This window comes from Macaca thibetana, chromosome 8 (assembly GCF_024542745.1).
Source record: "Macaca thibetana thibetana isolate TM-01 chromosome 8, ASM2454274v1, whole genome shotgun sequence".
Taxonomy (NCBI): Eukaryota; Metazoa; Chordata; class Mammalia; order Primates; family Cercopithecidae; genus Macaca; species Macaca thibetana.
Window position 1 is genome coordinate 87,443,190 of NC_065585.1, and position 9,741 is coordinate 87,452,930.

The window sequence follows — 9,741 nt, forward strand, 5'->3', positions numbered from 1 at the left end:
GCAGCCCGCAGTTCCCGACACCTGTTCTTGTAGGTTTCAGACAGGTCCTTTACTCTTGAGCAGGAGGCTCCGCTGCAGCTTCCACACATTCGTTCCCTTGGACGCAGCTTTGTGGATCCTCCCGAGATCCTCATCTGGGGCCTGGTACCAGACCCGTCAGTAAAGATACAGTTACTCAAGTTGCTCAGGGGCACCTGGCCCTTCTGGCTCTCCACAGCCACTATCTTTGTGGCCCCGCTACCAGCTTCCGAGATGCCACAACTTGCCCTGGCCCGTCCCCCTGCCCAACCCCCACCCAGCCCCCACCAGGCCCAGCAACCAGAGAGCAAGGTGGGCTGGCCCCGACCTCAGACAGGCACACTCCAATCTCTCTGACAGGGCATCTCCAACCTCTGAGAAAACTCTGAGAAAAAGCAGAGCCGTTAGGTGCCAGTGCGCATGACTACCTTAACCAGTGGCCGCCTGGTGACCCTGTGCAAGGCGAGAATCTGCGCATGGCGGGAAACCCACCAGTGAGCCACTTTCTCGCCGCACCATGTGCAGGTGGCGGCTGCCGCAGAGCAGCCTGTGGACTGGCGGGGCTACCCAGAACGCAGCTCTGGGTCAGGCCTGCCCGGGGGCCCGCTTGACTGCACCACTCCCTTCTTCCTCCTGGACAAGTGCCCAAAGCGAGGGGTCCTGGCGCTGGGCACCGTGCAGCCACTGGGATGGGGCTGAGCACCGGCTCCCGCCCTCCTACAGCTTCTAGGCTGACCTCCTGAATAAGGTGTCCGGCAGTATCTGGCCAGGGGTCCATGCTCCTGGTGGCGGGCAGGGTCGGGGGTTGCCACAGCTGCTGATGCACGCCACGTGCAACCAAGTGTCTAAAGTTATCACTGTTTCCCAAAAGATAAATAAACTGATATTTAGGGTCAACATGGAATACTAAGGATGGTTGAGACATAGTTATCTTAAGCAAGGTTTCTTCCCTTAATCGCATAAAATCAATCACTAAGGCTATCCCGCGTAAGACAGAGTTTGAATTCAATCTTTTTTCATGTTCTAGTCCACTGTTCAATTTTATCATCAATAAAGCAGACTTTTTAGAAAAACATCACAATATGCCCCAATATGTTAAATATATGTTACTGGAATTCTACTTAACATCAAATATGAAATACTCTGTTTCCAACTGTTTTATTCTACTAAATACACAGTCAGTGGCTGATACATAGTCTGGGTTTTACTGCTTTCCATGTTAGTTGGTCCCTCCCAGATCCCTCCCACTGCTACCCCAGCTTTTGGTATGCCCCTCTTTTGTAACAGTAATCATGTGTTGGAGGAATCGTTTTCTTAATGTTCTCAACTGTGTGTTTCAAAATAAGGGCCCCATCTCTTTTGAGTTTCTGGAAATACTGTGGCACACAATAAGTATTTGTTCAAATTGGTGGGCAGCAAAGCCACATGATGGTATGTTTAAAATAACTTTAAAATTACAGTTCTTACAATATAATCCCATAAACAGCTTGGCAACGCATTAGATTTATGCAATTTTATTGCATATACTTCCATCTTTTACATGTTTTCTTTGGGTCATTTACGTCATTAAAAATTACTTTCAAGTTATAAAGAAAGTATTTCAGCTTCACTTCCCAAGGTTAATAGGAGTCCACTCCTCCCATTTTAACCATCTTATGTTTCTGATGTTCATATTTGAATAGTGGCAGTTCTCTCATGCTGTGTTCCAAAAATATAAGACTATTTTTTGGAACTCAAAACAAACGTTTCCCATAGAAAAGTTAGAAAGCAAAGAACAAAATACACAAAGGTCACCTGTGTTCCCACACCCATCCACGAAAGCTTATTTAACACACTCCAATATCAGAGAACCCAGCCACACTGTGCTATCTTCTCTAGAAAAAAATGTCTTATTCCAACTGGGTATGTCTGAAACACATTTCTCTTCCCTCTCCTCTTCCACAACCTAAGTGGTGAGGCTCCCTACATTCAGCCCTTCCCTCCTTTCCAGTCCTGTGCTGCTTCTCTAGGAACAGAAACTGAAGTATAGTCCGGCAAGAGATATTCCAGGTACAAGGATCAGAGAGAAGACATTGTTCCGGCGCATAAAAAAAAAACAAGAGAATTTATAGTGCTACAAGTAGCTGTTCACAAGATCCCCATGGGACAGGCCCTGAGGTGCACCCAGCGTTCTAAGGGAGACAGAGGCTATAGCTGGGAGAAAGGAGCTCTAGGAGGCTCCTTGGACAGGGTGTGTTCTCATGCAGAAGTACATTATCACTCATTCATTCACCAGTAAACACTGAGAACATACAATCTGTTAGTACTGACTATATTCAGAAAATAAAATAGGCACATAGAATTTGCAGTCAATGGTGGCAGAACACATTACTCAAGTAACTCTCTCAAACATTTATCATTAAAAACTGAGATAAATTCCTTTAAAAACTGAAGGAAAGGAAAACAATTCCATGAGAGTGTATGTAAATCATTTGTCCTAGCTTGAGAGATCCAGGCAAGATTCGCTAAGGATGTAATACTTAAGGTGAAATCTGAAAGATCAGGAAGACAGCGGGGATGGAGAAGAAAGGAGAACACTCTAGGCAGAGGGAACAGGGTGAAAAACACCTGTGGAAAAGAAGAGACAGTATTTTCCAGAGAGGAGGAAAGAACAGTCATGGAGAACAAGGCAAAGGGGGTGGTAGAGGGTAAACAAAAACAGCCTGTCTCATAAACTCATTCTTCACAAGTATTCAGTGAGAAGCTACCATGTGCCAGGCACTCTGTGAGGCCCTTGGGATGGAGCAGTACCTAAGACAGGCAGGACCATCCCTCCCACAGCACTCACAGTGCATGGGAAGGACAGACCAAAAAGTAAACAAGCAAGATAATGTCAAACAACAATGTGTGCATGTGACTGCCATCAGTGAGCTGAATTTCTATGTGAGCGAAGTCCACGCACACAGATTATACCTACCCATGGAGCCTTATTTAAATGTTGCTGGCTGTGGCACACATCAAGATGCATGCAGGAATTGTTCCCAAAGCCAGATCATACATTTTTTATAGGCAAGGCACACCTGTGCCCATTTTTAAGACATATATACTAAATAATAGCCAGATAAAAAAAGAATTTAGCCCTATGTCAATATCCCTTAGTACATGAAACATATTTGATGCATTTGTTTCTCATTTGACAGCACAGGGGAACTATCACCCAAACAATACACTTCAGCCAAAGGAGAAGGAAGGGCTGGGAAAGCGTGCCTTGAGATGTGTCACTCTGCCCCCACCAGCTCACATGCGTACATGTTCTCTCTCTCTCTCTCTCTCTCTCGCTCTCTCACACACACACACACACACACACACACACACACACACACAAACTGCCCCCTCTAATCAGGCTATTTATTAAGCTGCTAGTGCTTCTACACCTTGCTCTTTCATGCCTCCATGCCTTTGCCTGTGCTGTCCACCCTGCAGTAAAAACCTCCCATGTTACCTCTTCAGCTCCTTGGGGTCCTTGTATCTAATTCACGCATGACATACCGCAGGAAGCTGTTCCCTGAGTTGCTTGCTGCTAGTTGGGTTAGTTATTCTTACGAACCCTCTCCTACCAGACCTCTTAGCACACGGTATTAAAATGTGTGTTCACATGCCTCCCACCACACTGAACTCCTCAGCGGGGAAGCTGCTGGACAGTCCCTAGGACATAAGAGAGGGGTGTGAAGTTGGTCTAATAAATGAGATGAATGAATGAATGAACCAATAAACAAATGGCCTGATTTCACAATTCACAGCCATTACTGGAATTCTGTCTACCACAAAAGAGTGAAGAGATATTTCTATAAATTGAGACTGGTGTTTATGCATCTCAGGGATTTAACCCCAATTGTGTCCTTTCCCACTCTGACACACTCCACTTGTCCCCCACACCCATATCCTGTGCCAGAGGAACACACTCCACAGCTGAATCTAATGGAGGCCTGAAGCTCCAGGAAAGTGGCCCTCAAGTAAATCCTGCTGCTCACTCCTCCTGGCCTGGAGTCAGATATCCTGTGAGTGCTGAGGCCAAAGAAAATGGAAGGACAGAGTCAGATGGCATCAACCACAGTGGGGAGCACAGGTGAAGGATGTCTTGTGAAAGAGGGATGAAGGGAGGGAGGGTCTACGACAAGGTGATCAGGGCTGGGGCACAGCTTCAGGATGTATGCTGAAACAAGCAAGCTTATGCCAGGCTGCAGTGACAGAGAGACAGGCAAAAAATGCTCTCAGACCCTCTGCACCACACAAGTCCTAGGAAAAAGGCTCTGGTGGCTGCTTTTCAGAGGACACAATCCTCTGGGGAATCCTGAGGCCAGAAAAGACACATGGCTAATCATTTCCCCTGAGTAATCTTAAAACACATACATACACACAATAAACTTTGGAAACAGTTCTAAAACACAGCATGTTCTCAAAATCAAGAGAAAGAAACTCTCTTGTACTTTCTCATCCTACCTCTCAAGAAAGATTCTCTGTGTCTGCTGATATCTTTAATTCCTTTAATAGCAATAGTTTTTCATTTCATAAAAAGAAATAAAGGGCAAACCACCTGTGACACATAGTGTGAATAAATTTCAGCCAAATTAAATTAGATTACTTAAAACAGCATGCTCAGAGTAGAGCAGATACAGGTTCAAATCCAGTTTCCACTGTTTCCTAGCTATACCACTGGACCCCGGCCTTTTTGGCACCAGGACCAGTTTCGTGGAAGATTAATTTTTCTTCATTGTTGCGGGGGATAGTTTTGGGATGATTCAAGCACATTACATTTATTGCGCACTTTGTTATTATTACATTGTAATATATAATGAAATTATACAACTCACCATAATGTAGAATCAATGGGAGGCATCAGCTTCTTTCCCTGCAACTAGACTGTCCCATCTGGGGGTGATGGGAGATAGTGACAGATCATCAGTCATTAGATTCTCATAAGCAGCACACAACCTAGATCCCTTGTGTGCACCACAAGCATGCTCACAACAGGGTTCATGCTCCTGTGAGAATCTAATGCCATTGCTGATCTGACAGTAGGCAGAGCTCAGGCCATAATGATGGGGAAAGATGGGAAGCAGCTGTAAACACACATGAATCTGCTCTATCGCCCACTCACCACCTCTTGCTGTGCAGCCATGTTGTTAAAAGGCCAGAGACCAGGACCCCTAGGCTACATGGCCTCAAAATACATAATAACTCAGTCTCCACTTGTTTATTTATACAATGAGGTGCCACCACCTCTCCAGGAGTAAAGCCGTCAGCAGGACACACAATCAGCTACCTCTCCCCTTCCATATATTTTGATGCGGGGTGAAAAACAAAGAGAAAGAATGGATGAACTAAGGCATAGAAGGCAGAGAAAAGGGAAAAAATGATATTGAAATGATAGAACTTTTCAATTTTCTTTAGTTCTTTATGGATTTAAGGGAAAGGCACTCGTGAACAGATCACATCGGCGGCTCAGCAGCTCCCACTATGGCTTGTCAGGAATGACCACCAGAAGAGAATGTAGAAACCGCCTGGGAAAATCTCCTACAGCATCCAAAACAAAATGTCCCCTCAGCATCTATTTACATATTTCCAATGACAAACACAACATTCTACAAATCACATTGTTAAATATTCTCACTGTAACTGAGGTTATCCTTCCTTGGACCATGTGTACCTTTTCTTATTTCATCGGGTGGTATTCCATCTCAGCACACCAAAGAACTACTCCCTTCCAACATGTGAAGGATCATCCTCTCCCTCAACATCTACATCTCCTTCCTTCAAGGGCACCCTCTTTTGAAGGTCAGTTTTCCTTTTGATCCTTCATTCTTAAAATTAAACTCAAAAAAATACAGATGCATATAAACATCTATACATTTGCTTAAATGAGCAAATATACAAAATCCTTAAACCAACGTTCAAGCTGTGCCTCAATTTTATTTTAGTACTGACATTCCTCATTATATCTCCCCTTATAATATTTATTTTTTATTCTTCAGCTTCAAGGTAGATTTACATGTCATAAAACTCACTTAATTTAAGTGTACAACTCAACGTGTTTTAGTGAATTGACATTGCAGTCCATGTTTAGAATCCTCCCATCACCCCAAAAGTTCCTTCATTCCCATCCACAGTTAATCCTCACTCCTATCTCTAGCCCCTGGGCAGCCATTGACTTACTTGCTGCCACTAGTTTCGTCATTTGTAGAAATTTCATATAAATGGAATCATATAAACTAGTCTTTTGTGTCTAGCTTCTTTCACTTAGCATGTGAATTTGAGCATTTATCTATGTTGTGGCACTTGGCACATTCCTTCACACTGTTCAATAGTATTCCACTGTGTGGATGTACCACGGTTCACTCACGGCTGACGAACATTTGGATTGTTTCCAATTTGGGCCATTATGAACACCACTGCCATAACCATTCACATACAAGTGTCCATGAGGATATGTTTCCATTTATTTTGGGGTAGAATACTAGGTTTTATGGTAAGTAAAAGTTTAACTTTTTAAGAAACTACAAACTCTTTCCCTCAGTGGCTGCCCCATTTTCTATTCCCACCAGCAACATGTGCCCACAGCATCACCCACACTTGGTACTGCCACTTTTTCTGGGTGTGAAGTGGTATCTCACTGTAGTTTCTATTTGCATTTTGCCAATCACTAATGGTTCTGAGTATATCTTTTCATATGCTTACTTTGCATTCATATATCTTTTTTGATAAAATGTCGATTCAAGTCTTTTGCCCTCTGCTTATTGGGTTGCTTATTTAGTTCCTTAAATATTCTGGGTACTTATCAGATCCTTATCAGATATAAATTTATCCCTTATCAGATATAAATTTTGCAAGTATTTTATCCTAGTCAATGGCTTGTTTTTTTCATTTTGTTAATGGTGTCTTCTTTGGAAGAGGAAATGTTTTTTATTTTAATGAAGTCCAAACTACTAATTTTCCTTTTATTTTATCATATCTTCAACAAAATAATGTCATATCTTTTAATGTCATATCTTTGCTAATCCAATGTTGAACATATTTACTCCTATTTTTTCCTACAGGTTGCACAGTTTTTTTCTCACTTGTAGGTTTCTGGTCTGAGTTAATTTCTGTATATGTTCTGAGGTGGAGCTCAAGACTTATTATTTGTTTGTATGTATATATACGATCGTTACCGCATCATCTGTTGAAAAGATAATCCTTCCCCCAGTGACTTGCTCTAGCACATCTGTCAAGTCTTTGACCATATTTTACTCAACTAATTAACATGTCTGTCTCTACACTATTAGCACAGTCTTTGATGACTGTAGCTTTATGGCAAGTTTTGTAATGCTGTAGTGTAAGCCCTTCAATTTTTTCCTCTTTTTTTTTCTGAACTATCCTAGATCCTTTGTGTTTCTGTGTTTCCATTTAAGTTTTAGAATCAGCCTGTTCATTTCTACAAAAAAAAAAAAATCAGCCAGGCACGGTGGCTCATACCTGTAATCCCAGCACTTTGAGAGGCCAAGGCAGGTGGATCACAGGGTCAGGAGATGGAGACCATCCTGACTAACAGGGTGAAACCCCATCTCTACTAAAAATACAAAAAAAAAAAAAAAAAAAGATTAGCCAGGCGTGGTGGCACATGTCAGTAATCCCAGCTACTCGGGAGGCTGAGGCAGGAAAATCACTTGAAGCCAGGGGAGGCAGAGGTTGCAGTGAGCCGAGATTGTGCCAGTGCACTCCAGCCTGGGTGACAGAGCAAGAGTCCATCTCAAAAAAAAAAAAAAATCCTGCTAGAATTCTGCCAGGGATTACATTGAACCTATTGCTCAAATGTGGAAAAATTGCCGTCTTAACAAGATTGAGTCCCCTAATCCATAAATATAGTGTATGCCTCTATTTATTTATTAATAGATCTTTACTTTCTCTCAGCAATGCTTTTTATTTCCAGCGTAGCTCTTACACTTCTTTTTAAAATTTATTTCTACGCATATTGTTCTTTTTGATGCTATTGTGAATGGATTTTTTAAAATTTTAGACTATTCATTTATTTTATATGGACACAACACTGATTTTTGCATATTGATCTTACATCCTATAACTACTTCTTTCATATTGTTTCGAATAAATACATCTCACTTGAAATGTTAAACTTCATACCTTGCATTATTTTACTTCCCTTTTACACAAAAGCTATACCAAGAGGAATGCAAACATTTCAACCACCTTTTTAGAAACCACCTGCTTTGGAACAATAATCCATAATAGGTCATTAATAAACAAACTTCATATATTTCATTATTTGTGCTAAAGCAGGTTTAAAATTTCCACTTAGCGAACTTAAACTTACTTTTTTTATTATTATACTTTAAGTTCTAGGGTACACATGAACAATGTGCAGGTTTGTTACGTATGTATCCATGTGCCATGTTGGTGTGCTGCACCCACTAACTCGTCATTTGCATTAGGTATATCTCCTAATGCTATCCCTCCCCCATACCCCCTCCCCACGACAGGCCCCAGTGTATGATGTTCCCCATCCTGTGTCCAAGTGTTCTCGTTGTTCAAGTCCCACCTATGAGTGGGAACATGCGGTGTTTGGTTTTCTGTCCTTGCGACAGTTTGCTGCGAATGATGGTGGAAAAGTGACTGTTTGCCTCCTGTTCTTTTTTAAAATCGCTGTGGCAGGAGTCTGCTTAGAATACAGATTTGCCAAATCCAAACAACCTTCGGTTTTTGTAAACAAAGTTTTCCTGAAGCACAGCCATGCTCCTTTGCTTACATATTGTGTATAGATACATTTGCACTATGACAGCAGACAGGAATAGCAACACAGGCTGCATGTCCTGCAAGGCTAACAGTTCAGTATCTGGTTCTTTACAAAGACAGTTTGCCACACTTGCTCTCAAAGACTTAAATTCCTGCTTTGTTACTTAAGGAGAATTAATGTCCTAATATATAGTGCTACAGAGTATTTGTGTTTCCTTGAAATTTATATTTGAAACCTAATCCCCAATATGAGGATACCTGGAGGTGAGTCCTTTTGGAGGTGAGTAGGTCATGAGGGCAGAACCCTCACGAGTGGAATTAGTGCCCTTAGAGAAGACACCCAGAGCTCTTCTGCCCCTTCTACCACGTGAGGTTAAAGAGAAGACAGTGACTATGAAAAAAGAAGCAGGCCTTTGCCAGATAACAAATTGCTCAGCACCTTCATCTTGGAGGGTCCACACTCCCAAATGGCGAAAGATAAATTTCTGTTGTTTCTCAGACACACAGTTTATGATATTTTGTTACGGCAGCTCAAACTAATGCATATAGGATACTCTATTCCTTTTTTTTTTAAATTTATTTATTATTATTATACTTTAAGTTCTAGGGTACATGTGCATAACGTGCAGGTTTGTTACATATGTATACCGGTGCCATGTTGCTGTGCTGCACCCATCAACTCGTCAGCACCCATCAACTCATCATTTACATCAGGTATAACTCCCAATGCAATCTCTCCCCCCTCCCCCCTCCCCATGATAGGCCCCGGTGTGTGATGTTCCCCTTCCCGAGTCCAAGTAATCTCATTGTTCAGTTCCCACCTATGAGTGAGAACATGCGGTGTTTGGTTTTCTGTTCTTGTGATGGTTTGCTAAGAATGATGGTTTCCAGCTGCATCCATGTCCCTACAAAGGACACAAACTCATGCTGCTATAAAGACACATGCACACATATGTTTAT

General features: G+C 42.2%; 1 protein-coding gene across 1 annotated transcript in view; it reads left to right on the plus strand.

Annotated features, from left to right (window-relative positions):
* Positions 1-9,741, plus strand: part of PENK (proenkephalin) — a 1,067,564-nt gene that overhangs the window by 247,009 nt on the left and 810,814 nt on the right. The gene's annotated exons all lie outside the window — the stretch shown is intronic.